The sequence below is a fragment of the Lynx canadensis genome, chromosome A3 (genome assembly GCF_007474595.2).
Source record: "Lynx canadensis isolate LIC74 chromosome A3, mLynCan4.pri.v2, whole genome shotgun sequence".
NCBI lineage: Eukaryota > Metazoa > Chordata > Mammalia > Carnivora > Felidae > Lynx > Lynx canadensis.
The window spans coordinates 74,032,041-74,048,239 of NC_044305.1; the positions used below are offsets into that span (position 1 = coordinate 74,032,041).

At 38.6% G+C, this 16,199-nt stretch overlaps 1 long non-coding RNA gene across 1 annotated transcript; it reads right to left on the reverse strand.

The window, feature by feature from the left end:
• Positions 1–7,096: 7,096 nt before the first annotated feature.
• LOC115510599 lies at positions 7,097–15,295 on the reverse strand. The gene is made up of 3 exons (XR_004343400.1): positions 14,733–15,295; positions 9,722–9,765; positions 7,097–7,236 (listed from the first exon to the last, which is right to left on the reverse strand). It is a non-coding gene; the product is annotated as an uncharacterized LOC115510599 (long non-coding RNA).
• Positions 15,296–16,199: the final 904 nt, after the last annotated feature.

Consider the following 16,199-nt stretch of genomic DNA (forward strand, 5'->3'; position numbering starts at 1 on the left):
TGTTAAATCCAGTGCCTTTTCCCTCCTCCTCATTTTCCTTGACTTCCCTGCATCTCTGCAGCGTTAACATTTCTGAACTTCTCTGCTTTGTTGAAAGTTTCTCTTCCTATGAATTCTCTGCTGCTATATTATTCCAGTTCTTAAATTACATCTTGGTCTCCCCAGGGTTCATTCTTCCTGCTGCTGCATAATGTGGGCTACATGATTCTTTTGGTTTAACTATGACTTCTGTGATTCTCTTCCTCCCTCCCACAGTCAATTTATATAACTATTTATTGAATGAATTAATTATGAGTTAATTCAATACATATTAATACCACCAAAATCCCTTCTCCACATCTGACTTCCCTCAGGCCTAATCTAATTTTGGTCAGGAATATTGAGCATTAACTCTAATCTGTGCCTGTTTTGTCCCTCTTATTTTATTTAAAATGTTTCCTAAAGGAGCTCATTGAAGAAAATTTGGAAGATATAGAACAGGTGAAAGGAGAAAAAAATTACCCAATCTTTTCATTTTTTCTACATTTATTGTTCTTATAAGCATAGTTAAAAGCAAGTGTTTTTTTTTTATCTATGTGTATTGGTAATATATGTTTGTCTTCTGCTCTTAAATTTAGTATGATATAAGCATTTTCATGTCATTACTGATGTTAACAAATATTTCTTATGGCTTCATAGTATTCTGTTGAGAGGTTATATTAATTTTTCCTTAACTATTTTCTTAAGTTCAACATGAGTTGTTTCTATGTTTTTCTGTTATAAATAATGCTGCAGTAAGTATCTTTGTGCACAAAGCTTTACATTAGTCTAGATTTTTTTAAATGATACATTCCCCAAAAAGGACTTTTTGGATCCAAGGTATAAATATTTAAAACCTTAATATGTCTTGTCAAGTTGCTTGTGAGAGAGTTCTACCAACATGCACACGAGCAATCTATAAGAGTCCCTATTTACCACAGCCCTGCTAAAATGTTTACTTAAATTTTCTGCTCTTTAAATACTTGATTGTTTTCCTCCGAGAACACTGATGGTGTGTGTCAGTGAATAAACCTACAATTCTGATACTTTTCGTGATACATGTGTTTAAGGACTGATAGTAGAAACGAAGTTGATGACAAGGGTTCGCCTTTCACTAACAAAAGCATGTTTACTTGGAAAGCAGAATCTCAGAAAAAGAAAGATCTGAGAAGAGAATTTGATATGGTTTTAGAGGCAGTCTGTTTGAATCTGTGGGACAGTATTTTGGCTTGGATTTCTCTGTAATTCCTCTGCAGAAAAGAAAATATTCTTAATTTCTTAATTTTAAGCAGAAAAGCAGTTCCAACAGAGAGGGAATAGCTTTCTCTCTGCAGATATGGGGTTCACATATCCTCACAGAAATCGTCTTCCCACAGGCATGTGCAGATGAACATTTTATCATGTGCTTGTTATCTGCTCACCAAATGAAGTGATTCTTCAGCAAAACTTTTTGAGAGAAACATATATTACCTGAACGTAGGCATGTGTCGCTTGTGGTGTGTAAGGTCAGCTCAAAACATTAATTAAATTCTTGCTAGCTTATATAGATCATAGTGTCAGTTCATGGAAGGGATGTTTATGTGTTTGCAGAATTCTTTCAAAGAGTCTAAGATCTGATACATTACAGAAAACAACTCATGTCTTACCAAGTCTGATTTCTGAAATCACTTTTTTCATAGCTTCCTGAGTTTCTGGTTTGTGATACTTGAATAAAAGAGAACATATAGGTGCTTGATAACATGCAACTGTATGTTCTGTAGTCTTTTGGGGAAACCAAACCACTATTAATATGTTGAAAGCTAAATTTTGTAGAATGTTAAACATTCATAAAAGGAATGATGAAAGAAAGGATAGGTTTCCTGCCAGCTTTGCGGTCAGCAGCAGGGCTCTGGCCTGATTACTTAAGCCCATGTTTTTCCTAAATCAGTCATGAATCAGTAATTATCAAGTTTTGCAATACCAGGCGATTCTCTTGGGAATAGCAAATGATTTGTAATGTTAAGTTGATAGCTTTTTTTAAAAAAAGAAATAATTTGGCTCCTCTTGGTGGGTTTCCCTGGGCACTGGGCAGAACCCTTATTGATTTAGTGGAACTTTGTCTCTGGAAGCTTTGTAGATTGATCTTTCCTACACAATCAAATAGCACATACATGTTTTCCTTCCCCGAAAAAAAAAAAAAAAAAAGAATGCTGCTGGTGTGTGGTATGTTGATTTCACTTCCATTCATTTGGCTTAACTGTTTAAACCACAATTTAATCCCAAAAGGAAAAAAAAAAAAAGAGGTCACAGATCAAAATTCAGGAATCACGGTTTTTGCTTTATTTAGTTTCTTCCAGCATATTTTGTGATGACCTGTTTTCTGTTTTCTTCAGCTATAAGATGTTCTCCTTTGCGCATTGAGATTACAGATCTTAGAGCTGGAAGGGACTTCATGAAAGTCTTCTCTTTCACTGTCCTCTTTTCTGAAGCTCATAGGAATGAAACTGCCTCAGTCACAGAGCCTAGAATTAGTTAAATAGGGTACTTTCTTACTCCATACTGCGTTTCCTATCATGCCCACATCAATGCAATTACCTTGTTTAGATACAGGAAACCTGGAGTTCAGTGAATTACATTCTTTGCAATTTGTCCTGATGTGTCAAGTGACATCAGGATTTTAAACAGCTAGTTCCTGGTTTCTAGGACCTTCAAACTGTTGCCTCTCTTTTTACACCCACCATCCTGTGCCTACATATTTCAGCCAGGAGGCCTGTATAACTTTGCTTTGTCCACCCCCTGCTGTGTCACTTTGGAGATACTCTCTTCCTGGGCACATCTCTAGCAACACCTCTGCTTAAATGTTCCCAAGAATTTTGATGCCTTAATGTCCAGGAAGGCCCCTCAGTGTGGGGACCAGGAAAGCCTGCATCAGATGATACTTTCAAAATACTCTAGAGTCCTACGTGTATTCTCCAATGGGCTATATTTTTCGTACTTTGTCTTGGGGTGCTCCTTGTCCAATAGCCATTATCTCCTTTCAGTACTAATGAGTTTTGGTGTTCTGAGGCTCTCCCAGACACTCTGACCTCAGCAGTTTGGTTAGGCTCTTGGTAAAAGTTACACGTTCCCATTTTCTCTGTTTCCTTATCACTATTCACTCTGGGCTCTGGTGCCCTGAATGAGCCTAACCCATGGCTAATCTTCAACATTGTGGCTGTTGTGTGGTGTGGGTTCCCAGACTCGTCTATTGTGCTATCAAATAGGAGCTGCAAAAGTTCACACAATCACAGGATTGGAAGGGAGCCTAGTGGTCATCGAATGCCTGAGTCACCTCTACAAATTACAGCCAACTAATTATCTAGCCTGACGGGAAACTTATTACCTCCCAAGGCGGTTCATTCTAATTCGGACAGCTCCGGCTGGTGGGAAATTTTTTCTCATACCTACTCAGTGTTGATGGGTTTCCTGTATTGAGTAAAACAGAATTCTTATTAATTAGTGCCCCACCCCCTCAGAGTCTTTCCAGAGTTGACTTAACCCAATACCTTTGGGAGGAAAACTTATTTGCATTTACAGAACCTGGTGGATGCTGCTTGTGAAATTCAGAATGCAGCCTTACATCATCAACAGACCTGTAGTGGGCATTTAATATAAAACACTTGTTGAACTAAACTGAATTATTCTCTGAAGAAAGCAGTGATGGCTAGAAGTACGGTGCTTATAGCATGCGTCATTCTTTTGGCAGCTACTGCCTTGGGCTCTTAGTTACTTTACATGCACGAATCTTGCCTATACAGCTAGTTGTTAAACTCCTGGGGGTACGGACCTGTGTATTATGTGTAGTCTCTAACAAGCTTTACTCATGACCTTGCACTCAGCTCGTGTTTTGCAAGAAAGTAAAAGTGCAAGAATTACTGTTTCTGTCACTGAATTGCTTTTCTTTCTTGTCCCACATGATGAGTGGTGGTGGTGGTGATGGTGTGTGTGTGTGTGTGTGTGTGTGTGTGTGTGTCTGTGTGTGTGTGTTGGTATGAGCCCAGGACCAATTTTGTCTTATTGAAGGTTTTAGAACTTATCTCCCAACAGAAACACATTTTCCTAGACCATCCTACAAAAACCTGTTCCCTTTCTGTCTCTGACAGTGCTGTGGCATTGGCAGAGCTACATTAGGGGTTAAATTGACACTTGGGTGTTGGCCTGGCAGCTTGACAATCACATACCAGGAACACCCTTCTCCACTCATCTGCCCGGTGCACATTTCCTCATTCTTTAGGCCTCATCAGGAATGTCTCTTTGTGGAACCTTGTTGATCTGCCCATGCAGAGGGATCACCTTCTCTTTCTTGTCCTTGCTGTGCTGTGGACATTCCTCTATTTTTACACAAGCTGAACTGCATATATATTATTTACTTCTACCACTGTCTCCTTTGTTATTTTGTGAACTTCTGGAAATGGGGGACTGAGTCTCATTTCTCTTTGTCTCCCTGTGCCAAGAGCAGTGACTAGTGCAAAGTAGGGAGATAATGAATATTTTTGAAGGAATGACTATTAAAATAAGTGAATTGTCTATGAAGACCTGGGAAATGCATTCTCAAGTGCTAGAGAAACTATTTACAAACAAACTTTTGGAACATAGCATTTTTCAAGGTTGGACATTGCTTTCCCTGTTTGTGTACTCCCAGGGCTCTACCCATGATAGGCATGACTAAATAGCATCCTTTCAGTTAACTGTAGTGAGGGTCATTCAGTCTGGGGTAAGCCATGAGCTGCATCAGGAACCAAGAGAGGCAGGCCCTGATGACATGAACCACTATAGATGTCCTGAGGGAGTACAGGGTGGCAATAGAACATGGTGGCCTGGGTATGGCAGCCAAGAACATACAAGGCAAGCAGTTGACTTTATAGAGTCGACTGGAATCAGTGACAAATCCCAAAGGTGGTTAAATAAAGTGGTAGGAGTTGAGGAAGAAGTGAACCTCATTAGTGTTGAGTGCTAATTGGTCAGCCAGCATCAGAGAATCTGACAGCAGGTAAGAGGTGTTGTATACGAGGGGAATATTGGCAAGTGCCTGGCAGAGCTCTAAACCTAGGGGAACACTGGCATAAAGCCTTTTATCATTCATTCAGCAATATTTATTGAATATTTGTGTCTTCCCAAATTAAATGTTGAAACCCATTCCCCATTGTGGCAGTATTTGGAGGTGGGAGTCCTTTGGGAGGTGCTTATGTCATGAGGGTGGAGTCCTCATGAATGGGATTTGCATCCTTCTGAGAGAGACCCCATGTGAAGACATAATGAAAAGACAGCTATGAACCAGGAAGTACATTGTCACCAGACACTAAACCTGCCAGCATGTTGATCTTGAACTATGAAGAATTAATTTCTGTTGTTTATAAGCCACCTGGTCTAAAAGATTTTGTTATAGCAGCCTGAATGGATTAAGACAAATGCCTCTTGAAAATACTTCCAAGAGGAGGTGAATTCCTGATCTGGTTGTCTTGGGAAAAGAAGGAAGATACCTAGTTACCAGCATCGGGGCACATGATCAGGGCTGGACTGAATACTGTGACATGTGTGAATTCCTTGTTATGGGGCCAGAGCTCCCTTAAATGCCTTCTGTTTTGATCAGAATGTATCCTGGAGACAGGATGGGGTAGAGAGGCCAGGGCCAAATATGCCCAGCTGTGGCAAGAAGAAGGTCTGGGGGCTGGGTACCAAGGAGGGCCTGACAAATGTCTCTTGACTGAGAGAACTGCATCTAGCCTATAACTGTCTATTAAACCATCATATATAATTCTTTGACCACACCAAATGTTGGCATTACATAGCAGAGAGCAAGAAACACTGATTTTAAGATCATCTTGCACTTGAAAAATACTCCATACTTACCAAAATACTTTCACATTTCACTATTTCATGAGACTCCAAAATTCTTTGATATAGACTGGGATGGTGTTATACCCATTTTCTTGGATGGATATGTTAAGGCACTAACAGTTTAAATGAACTGCCTTACTCCTGTTTAACTAATGGCCAGGGCAGAACTAGAACTATGAACCCCTTATTGCTCCTTTTCTTATGCCACTGCTTTGCTCAAGTGATGCTGTGATATCTCTTAAAGGATCAAGTTCACTGAGAATTCAGTCCTGGTTTAATTGACTTCTGGGACAAGAGGGTACTCTCAGCAATAATTGTGAACCCAAGTATTGTTTAAGATACCTGCTTAAGAAATATGCTTCAATTCTGATTAAGTAGGTTATATCTATTTAAAGGCGGTCTATTTAAATGTAGTACAAATTAGGCACTACTGAAGATTTTAAAATGCCAGTTTGTAGTAACATGTTCCCATTTTTGTGTGTGTGTGATTTCACCAAGCTGCTGAATTACTGAGTACTTATGATGTTCTAAGCACTGTTCAAGCTTTGAGAACATGGCAATAGACAAAAGAGACAAAATTTCCTTTGTCATAGGGCTTTTGCTCCAGTTGGGGAGAGGGCGTTGGAAGAGGAGACTTACAGAAACCAAGTAAAATAAAAAGTATGACAGATGTTGATAAATGTCATAGAGAAAAATACAGCAGGGAATGGGGATAGAATATGTGGGAATTGGGAGGGACTACAATTTAAAATAGGATGCTTAGGGAAAACCCCTCAAAAAACTTGAAGGAAATACCTACCTGTGTACAAATTCAAAGTAGTACACATCCTATGTAGTTATTATCAGTAATTATTAGTGAGTACACACATGCACACACAAATGCACACACACACATTTAAAAATGTAACCTAGCATTTACTTTTCAAATTAATTCTCAACTCTATTCATCTAAAAAATGAAATAAACTTGACTTTATGTTTGTGTAGAACTACAAGGATACGGAATTTAGCTATCACTAATCTCTGATTTTTGTTTGCAGACCTCCCACTGTTTAACAGTGATAAAATTCCACAATAAATTTTGACTTGAAAGATTTCAGGATATCACAAAAATGAGAATGACGAATGATGGCTGTGAGATGGGGTAAATACTTGGCAAATCCTGGAAAGCACTCAGGACAAGCTTTATTAAGTGTAGAGGAATCAAATGATCATTATTGTTTTTATTTTTATCTGGGGTCAAGCATAATTAAAATAAAACCTCTTCTGTGGGTTTCCAAATTAGCCTAATGATTTATTGGTCTCCAAAGATCTTTGTAGATGGTCATCTTGGCACAGAGTTCTAAAAGAGGGCTCTCTAGATCTGGAAAGAAGTTGGAAAATAATTTGTTTAAAAACAAAACAAAAAAGTCCCAAGAAACACCGTGAAAGAATGTTTTGTGACATATTGAGGATTCGGTTGAAAGTTGCTATCAGTGATCTATGGCAGGCTGGGCCCTTGAAATAACGTTTGTCCTTGGGTTAGAACTGCAAAAATCAAGGAGGAAATGTTGTAGCTGCCCTCTTGTGGCCAAATTGAAGTTTTTGCTCCTCTGTCTCAATACATGAGGGACAGGAAACAACAATATCTGCCCCACCCTCAGCCCCTGAGCTATTCATGAAGTAATGTAAGAGTATTAAAACATTTAAGGTTTTCAGGTGGACTCAACAGATCTTTCCCCCAAAGCAAGACCCTGCAAGTCAGTCAAACACCTGTTTTTCAGTTGAGCAAAACCCCTGGCTATTGGTACATTATATTAAAATTGTGGCCCATTCCACCACGGCTTAAGGGGAAACCATGTGCGATTTCTGGGAGGGTATTAAAGATGAAATCCTCAAGTCTACAAGTATTTTTTTGGGAAGTGAAGAGGCAGGTATAGGAAATAACAAGATGGGCTTTGGCACCTCTCAGCTGGATAATAAAGGCTAAGTCACTTAACCTGAGAGCTTAGACCTCACTTTCCTTTTATGTTAAAGAAAAGAGTTCAAAGGCAGGTTCCAACATCCCAATAGCTCTAAAACTCTATAAATCTGTGAGTTAATGGACAGAGCAAATTACTGTTCGGTCTCTGGGGTTTCTTTCAGGTCAGGTGGCTTTATGGTTAGTGAACTGAAGAGCCATGGAAAACTGTATGATGAAACCTTTGAAAATTGCAGGGCTGCAGAGAATTTTTCAGGTTATTAATGTAAGCACTGAATTTATTAAGTATCTTCTATGTGCTCTGCATTATTTTAGATGCAGGTAATACAACAGTGATGGAAGAAAAGGAGAATCCTTATCTTCAAGGAGCTTACAGTTGGAAAAAAAAATTCAATCATTTTTTATGGAGCTTTACATAGTTTGCTTTTTTGTTCATATGCTTCTGAAAATAGTAAGAGAATTTACCTTAAACTTTACATGCCTCCAAAGATCTTCTAAGTGAGATTATCTCAAAGTTTAAAAAAACTCCCAGTAAACTTGGGCAAGAAGTGGTTCTGGAATTGAAACTTTGAGGTAAGGGGAAGTGTGTCTTTTGATGAAACTTCTAGTGGAAGAGATGCCTGGTTATGCTTTGGTCAATTGGAAAACTGTTCTTCCATGGACCACTTTTTTTTAACATAAAAGAAATTTCTAGTGGGTCCCATATTATTTTGGAAAACGTCTTTCTGCATCCTATTTTCACATTTATGCCATGCTGTGGAATGGTTTAATTAAAAAACAATGTTGTATTTTAAATGACTTAAAATTTTATTTAAAATTTTTATTTTACCAGGATATTTTTATTTTCCTTGTTTTTTTTTTTCCTCCTCAAGTCTTTGTGCATGCTCTCATGTTTACAGAAACAATAATAAATTTTGTAATATTAATTGAGAAATCTTGAGTTATACATTACTAGGATGAAAGATGACTTATGTTATTAGTGTATTAGGATATACACATATGTGGTAGGACCAGGTTACAGGGTCCTGATAGAAATTATTATTTCAGATTACAAGAAATTCTGGGAGGACCTCTTGATGACAGAGATTTTTTTCCTGTTGCCTTGGTATTTTTGGAATATCTTACACATCATCTACTATATGTGTCTTTGTTGTAAGTTAGAGTCTAGTTAGATAGAACATTTGAATTCTATTCAACTTGGCAGTGTAAAGAGCCTGGAGTCCAATGATTTGTCTTTAGGGCGGTGTTTGGGGAATAACAAAATATTTCAGAATCATTAAGGGTATCAAGAGGGAATTTGGGAGTGGTTGAAATGCTTTGTGTACTTCTAAGAAAGCAGGATGGGAGAGATTAGAGGAAGAAAATGGTTTTTAAAAATTTCACTTAGTGATTTGTAAATAATAAGCCCTACTGCAGGTTCATAATAAAATGATTATAAACTGGTAAAAAAAAAATGAGGTTTATTTTGATCTCAGTTTAATAAAACTGAGAAGGTAAAACAAAAAAAATTCAGATGTTACAAAGCCAGGGTTATTGATGAGTAATATTAGAACTCCCTCTTGGGCAAAGATAGATTTGTTAGGAAGATATCACACAGGGTGTGTGATATCATTTTGGTACAAATGGTGATACCATAGATCACTTCTTTAAACATGATTTTTAGGTTGATAGACTCTGAGAAAGGTAGTATTAAGTCTTAGAAAGAACATAGACTCAGCTCAGAATATGCTGGGTCAGCTGGCTATATGGTCTTGGATAGCTCTTTAGTCTCAGTTTCTTTCCTTGTAAATTGAAGTGATTCCTTTTCTCTCATAGGCTTATACAGAGAAGGTTCCATGCCTTTTCCTCCCCACATTTTCCAGGTTTCTAGGAGAGTTTTGCTATATACCTGTCTGTTCTCCGAGATCGTGCCAATCACCAAGGCCCAAAGAGCTAAAAGAAGAAAATGAGTTAGAAGTTATTGCTTGAATTAAGTAGTACATGAAAATTTAAGCTACCTTATCCAGATATGCCAAACAAAGAAGGATGTTTTTAACATTGAAGGCAAATGGTTCTTAGCCCTATGGCCTAAAAGAAAACCTGCATTTTTTGCTTTTGGTTTAGGTGTGGAAATGTGTACAGTCTTGCACATATGGCTCAAAGGCCAATCCACACTTAAATAAGTGGTTGTGATTTGAACCTGATTGTTGATTGCTTCTTACTCAGACTTCTTTTCTGCATTCATTTGTGCTTTCATGTCATTCAAATATTTTGACCATTAGGTGTACATTATTGAACATAGTTCTTGTATCTTTATGGACAAGAGTATGTTTAGTGCATTGCCTAATTCTGGATCACAAGCTCAAATGCATGTGCAGGTCAGAAGTGAAGCTGGGCCTACCTAATAAAACTGTGAACACTGGTAACTGTGCTGAACTAGAGAAAATGTGTTTAGTCCAGAGAGTAGTCACCAGTCAGTGGCTTATTGCCACAAGGATGGCTGCATATTGCCAGATCTTCCAACTTTTTTTGCGAGAAGTCAGAAATATAGGCTCTAATGTGGACTGTCTTGATTTTTAAAACACTGCCAAACAAATAGAGCCCATTATCTGAGGACTGCTGGTTTGTGTACTCAGATTCCAGCCGCAGTTAGCTTTTTTCTCATGATCTGCCTCCTGATAGCATGATGGTTAAGAGCTAGATAACTTGGGTATGAATCACAGTGTGTGTGACCTTGGCAAGTTACTTGGCATCTCTGTGCCTTGGTTTCCTCACTTATGAAGTGGAGATGATAATAATAGTGCTTATCTCATAGCATTTTGGGGGGAAGTTAAAATATGTAAGGAGTTTAGAATGGTGCCTGGGACGTAGCAGGTGATATAGAAGTGTTTGATATTATTAAAGCCTCTTCCATGTCCTCTCATTAAAGAGGCCACACCCCTCTTCCTGTGAGGTCTGGGAAGAAGGGAGGAAAAAGAAAAGGGAAACAAACCTTTATTGTGTGCTAGGAATTATGCCAGGTGCTTTGTATGACATTTTCTCACTTAATCCTCATGCAGACTCTTGAGGCCAGTTTCATTCCCATTTTATAGTACAGAGAACTGAGACGCTGTGAGACTCAGTAGCTTGTCCAAGGCAGAGTTGGGATTTGGACTTAAATGGGTCTGATTCCCAAACTCATCATTTTACACCAGAAATCTTACCATTCTCGACCCAGGAGATTTGTGAATTTGATGCCTGACAGGACCTTCTTCATACAGGGTTTTAAGAGAAATTGCCCTGTAAATGAATCTATTTGGGTTCAGATAAACTAGGGAGAGCTTTGTTACCCATAAACCCACTCACCTCTACCCAGGCAAGCATGAGCTCATTAAGGGCAAGGAATAGGTCCTGGCTCTTTCTGGAGCTCCCAGCACATTGAATGAGCTCAAATGCTTACAAAGGAGCAAAAGAGGGGCTCAAAATAGGAGGCTCTCAGCCTACACAATTTGGGAAGTCTGGACATAGCCTGCAGTGACAATTGATTAATTAATTACTGCACTAAAAGCCTCCCCTGGATGTTATAGAACCTTTACCTCCCTTTCCAGAGGGTTCCTTCTGGTGTCAGTGAATAGAAACAGAGTGGATGGGCAGAGTGAAGGTATGCGTGAACGGAAGGAAGAAGGGGGGAAGAAGTATGAAAGTGGGAAATCTGTCTGTTTAGATAAAGGGAGCAGGGGTGTGAAAGGCAAAAGCCATCAAGCAAACTTCCTGTCAGCTGCACACGATGATCTTAGGCTCAGATGAACTTCCCAAACCAGGACAGAATAAAAAATCACACACAACAATTTCTTTGGAAAGCCCTTTTCACCTCCACATGCTCTGCAGAAAACAGCTTTTGTTTTTGGTAGATGGAATAAAAGAGTATGGGAAGTTTACTTAAAAGAATATCTGCTATTATAAATCACACAGTCTTTCCCAATTAGGGCTTAAGTCACATCCATTTACAACTCTGAAGCAGAAAAACACGGACGTCTTTCTGCTGGCTGGTGATATGTTTTTAAAGGATTTCAATTCCTCTTCCATATGAGAAGTTTGAACGTCTACAGATCATGCTAATCCTCGCCTCATTGACTCAAATGTGTTAGGAGTCAGTGAAGTTATGAAAACCACAAACTAAATGATTACTAGGTTTATTTTCAAGTATCAAGTGGAAAACAGGGGCGCCTAAGTGGCTTAGTCAGTTAAGCGTCTGACTTCAGCTCAGGTCGTGATCTCATGGTTTGTGGGTTCGAGCCCTGTGTGGGGCTCTGTGCTGACAGCTCGGAGCCTGGAGCCTGCTCCGGATTCTGTGTCTCTCTCTCCCTCTGCTCCTCCCCACTCATGCTCTGTCTCTCTCTCTCTCAAAAATAAACATTAAAAAAATAAAAAAAAAAGAATCAAGTGGAAAACAAATAGGCCAATAGAATTATAGTTCCCAGTCTGTCCCTTTATCACTTTGGTCTCTCACTAGAGCGAGGGGATTGTCAGATCTGCTGCAGCATCACACTGCTGCTCTTCTTCACTCTATCCAGATGGAGTGCCAACGCTATGAAGGCTGCACCGTCCCACCCCAGGCGTCAGGCAGCCTCACAGATGGGCCTTTGGAACGAATCCAGATGCAGAGCAACACTGAGCCCATCCATCCAGAGTCAAGCATCCGTGTCTGAACGAATGTCCAGCAAATGTTCTTTAATAGGCTTAATCTGGCAAGTTACTAAACCTATCTATATCTCAATTCCCTCATCTGTGAAATGGGAATAATCCTAGAACTGACCTCACATGTTTGTGATGATTAAAGGAGCTTAACTACATGTAAAACACAGCAGGACTAGCAATGCTCATTAATATTTTCAATCAAATGCTTTAGAGGTGATACTGATCACATGTGTAGGTGATCGTAATTGCATTGGCAATAACCTCTATCAAAATGCTTTGGCCTTTCAAATGATTTTAAAAGGCCTTGACATGAGATCAAGCTCCTTTATTCACCTCTCTCTGACAATTAGCCATTTCCATTATAGTCAGACTTCTATCTCTTTCTGTAAACTATCCAGACTTTCAATATGGTCTTGTTCCTCAGAAGGAAAAATGGTGTAACTATACAGCAACTTCATGGAGATGAAGCAGTGGTTGATCAGATGAATTAAGCATGATTTAAAAAAAATAAAAGGGGTATTAGCTTCACTTTTTAAAAAAAGAAACTTTGTTCTGTACTGTTTCCTATACTAGCTTATTTCTCATTTTCACTAAATGAGAAACAAAATTGTCAGGCCCAAATTAAAATTTCACAAAGCTTGGTTTCCTAGTTTATATCACAAGGTGTTTTTTTATCAGTGGAATGCATCATTGTCAATTCTCAGGGACTGTCCTTCCAACATTTCCCTATATCATATTACTGTAGGTAGGAGAGCTGATTAGCATTATAATGGCAAAGCAGAATTCAGAATTATGCTCTGCAGTCACACTTCATTTAAAATGTTCAGTCTTCAAGATCTTCCTTTGATAAGGTTGAGATGGGGAAGTATCATTTAGAAAAAGGCTTTGACACCAAGTAGACCTGTATTTGAATCTCAGATATACCAGTTATTATTGAGTTTTGAATATATTAATTATTCTAATAAATTTATGGAACAAATTGATCTCAAACCTTAACATGACCCAGAATCACCTAGAAGGCATGTTGAAACACAAATTGTAGACACCATTCCAAGAATTTCTGATTCAGTAGGTTTGTTGTTTGGCCCAAGAAGTTGCATTTCTATTTTGTTTCCATGTAAATATGGCAATGATGCTGGTCTGAGGACCATACTTTTAGAAGCACCAGGATACATTATGTGCAATAAATTAGGTTCAGATGGTTCCTGAGTTAGGCCAGAGTTTCCATATTTGTAAATGGGAAGAATACTGACTTGCAAGATTTTCTGTGAAGATTAGAGATATTGTATAAATTCACCCAGACCTTAATGGATGGTCAATAAATAGTAGATATTATTCTCCAGAATCAGACAGCCCTGGATTCAAGCTCAAGTGCTGATTGTTGACTGAATGATCCATTATAAACTCCATAACCTCTCAAAACATCATTCATTTGTAATGTGGATGCTATGGTCTTACTTGTATCCCCCCCCCCATTCATATATTGAAGTCTTAACTCCAATGTGACAGTATTTGGAGTTGGGGTTAGGGGGAGATAATTAGGCTTTGGTAAAGTCATGAGGGTGGCACCTCATGATGGGATTAGTCTTCTTATAAGAAGAGACCAGAGAGCTCACATCCTCTCTTTCTCCACCACGTGAGGACATAGCAAGAAGGTGGTCATCTGCGAACCAGGAAGAGAGCCCTCATCAGTCTAAATGGCTGGCACCTTGATCTCATTCTTCTCCAGAACTTTGAGAAATTCCTGTTTTCAAGCCATTTTATGTATTTTGTTATGGAAGCCTAAGCTAATGCATATAATCCCTACCCTATAAATTAGGGATGTATAGATGTGTGTGTGTGTGTGTGTGTGTGTGTGTGTGTATATATATATATATATATACACATAATGCTATGTGTACAGCACTTGGAACAGTGCTGGCTGGCTATCTCTAATAGGAGGAAACTAATGTGTATTAATGGTACTATTTAATAATTGCACTCATCATTGTGCCCTGGCTTCCAATTCCTTTGCAGGATTTCTCCTCATGTTAACTTTGCTAAGAACTCCTCAAATCTGATGGTAAAATTGTTGTAGAGTGAGAATTGTTGAGGGCTAATTTACATCATTGCCTTTCAACTTGGTTGCTACAGATCAATTTCTGTCCCACATCTCATCTTTGGACCAGCACATATTTATATAAGAACAATACTATCAACCTTCTTTCTGGGTTCGGCCTATCCAAGAGAATAAGTCCTCTCACGTGGCTCATTTTCTGGTGACGTTCCTTTTGTCAGAGCACAGTTGTCTCCTGGGTGGTATCTTGCACATGTGTTTTCCATTAAAGTAGCAACTAAAGAGTGGCAGCTGTGAATCTTTTCTGGCTGGAGCTCATGTTCCGTTTTCTTCTTTTGCAATTAGCCTAGGGTGGAAGTTTTTGAAGGAAGGGAGGGGGAGGTTTATTTGTGAATTGAAAATTGGACTTCATACATATGACATTGGGTTAAATTGCTCAAACTTAGCTATGATGAAAACTTTCCCTCAGTTCTTCCTCTCTCATTAAAATTTCCTCGTTTAAAAGTAGATTCCTCAGGCTTTACATTGCTACAACTTTCAAGCATCTAATTTTGTTTAAAACATCATGTTAAAGTATTAAAAACTTGATTGATGCCTTAAAAGTGAAAAGAAAGAAAATGAAATCAAATGCTTCTGATTATTTTAGGGACAATATTTCATCATGGTGAGTAACATTGTTGTAATCACCTAGATGTGAATGAGCAAGCTATCAGGGGGTCGCTTTTAACTGGTCTTAGTAGTTTACTTGTGAAAAAGATATTGTGTGCAGCCACTCTGGAAAAGGTTGGGGAGTTTCTTATGAAGTCAAACATACATGTACCATGTGACCCAGTAATTCCACTCCTAGGTATTTACCCAAGAGAAGTGAAAGCTTATGTTCACAACAAACCTTGTACACAGATTTTTATAGCAGTTCAATTAATAATTGTCCCCAAACTGAGAAAAACTCAAGTATCCTTCAGTGGGTGAATGGATAAAGAAACTGTGATACATTCATACAGTGGAATACTACTCAGCAGCAAAAAGGAGCAAATTATTAAGAGAGGCAACAATTTGGATGAATCTCGATGGCATTTAGATGAGTGAAAAGTTTCATTTAGATGAGAACAAAGGTTATATGACATTTTTGAAGAGATAAAACCATAGTGACAGAGAACAGACCAGTGGTTTGCCAGTGGTTAAAGGCACTAGTTTATAAATTAGTGGCACCAGAGAATTAAGGGGGTGATAAAATTGTTCTGTACCCTGAAGAGCAATGGTGGTTCTATGTCTCTATACATGTACTAAAATTCATAGAACTATACATCAAAACAAGTCAATTTTACTAAGCCAATTAAAAAGAAAAAAGATTGGGTGCCTGTGTGGCTCAGTTGGTTAAGCGTCTGACTTGGGCTCAGGTCATGATCTCATGGTTCATGAGTTTAAGCCTTGTGTCCGGCTCTATGCTGAAAGCTCGGAGCCTGGAGCCTGGTTTCGATTCTGTGTTTCTCTCTCTCTGCACCTCTCCCACTCATGCGCTGTCTCTCTCTCTCTCAAAAATAAAAAATAAACATTAAAAAAGAAAAAAAGATTGGTGAGGTGGGGGAAAGACATTATGTCTCTTTCAGGAATACAAAAGACTGTCCCAGTGTGCTATGCAGTGAGGTATTTAAGT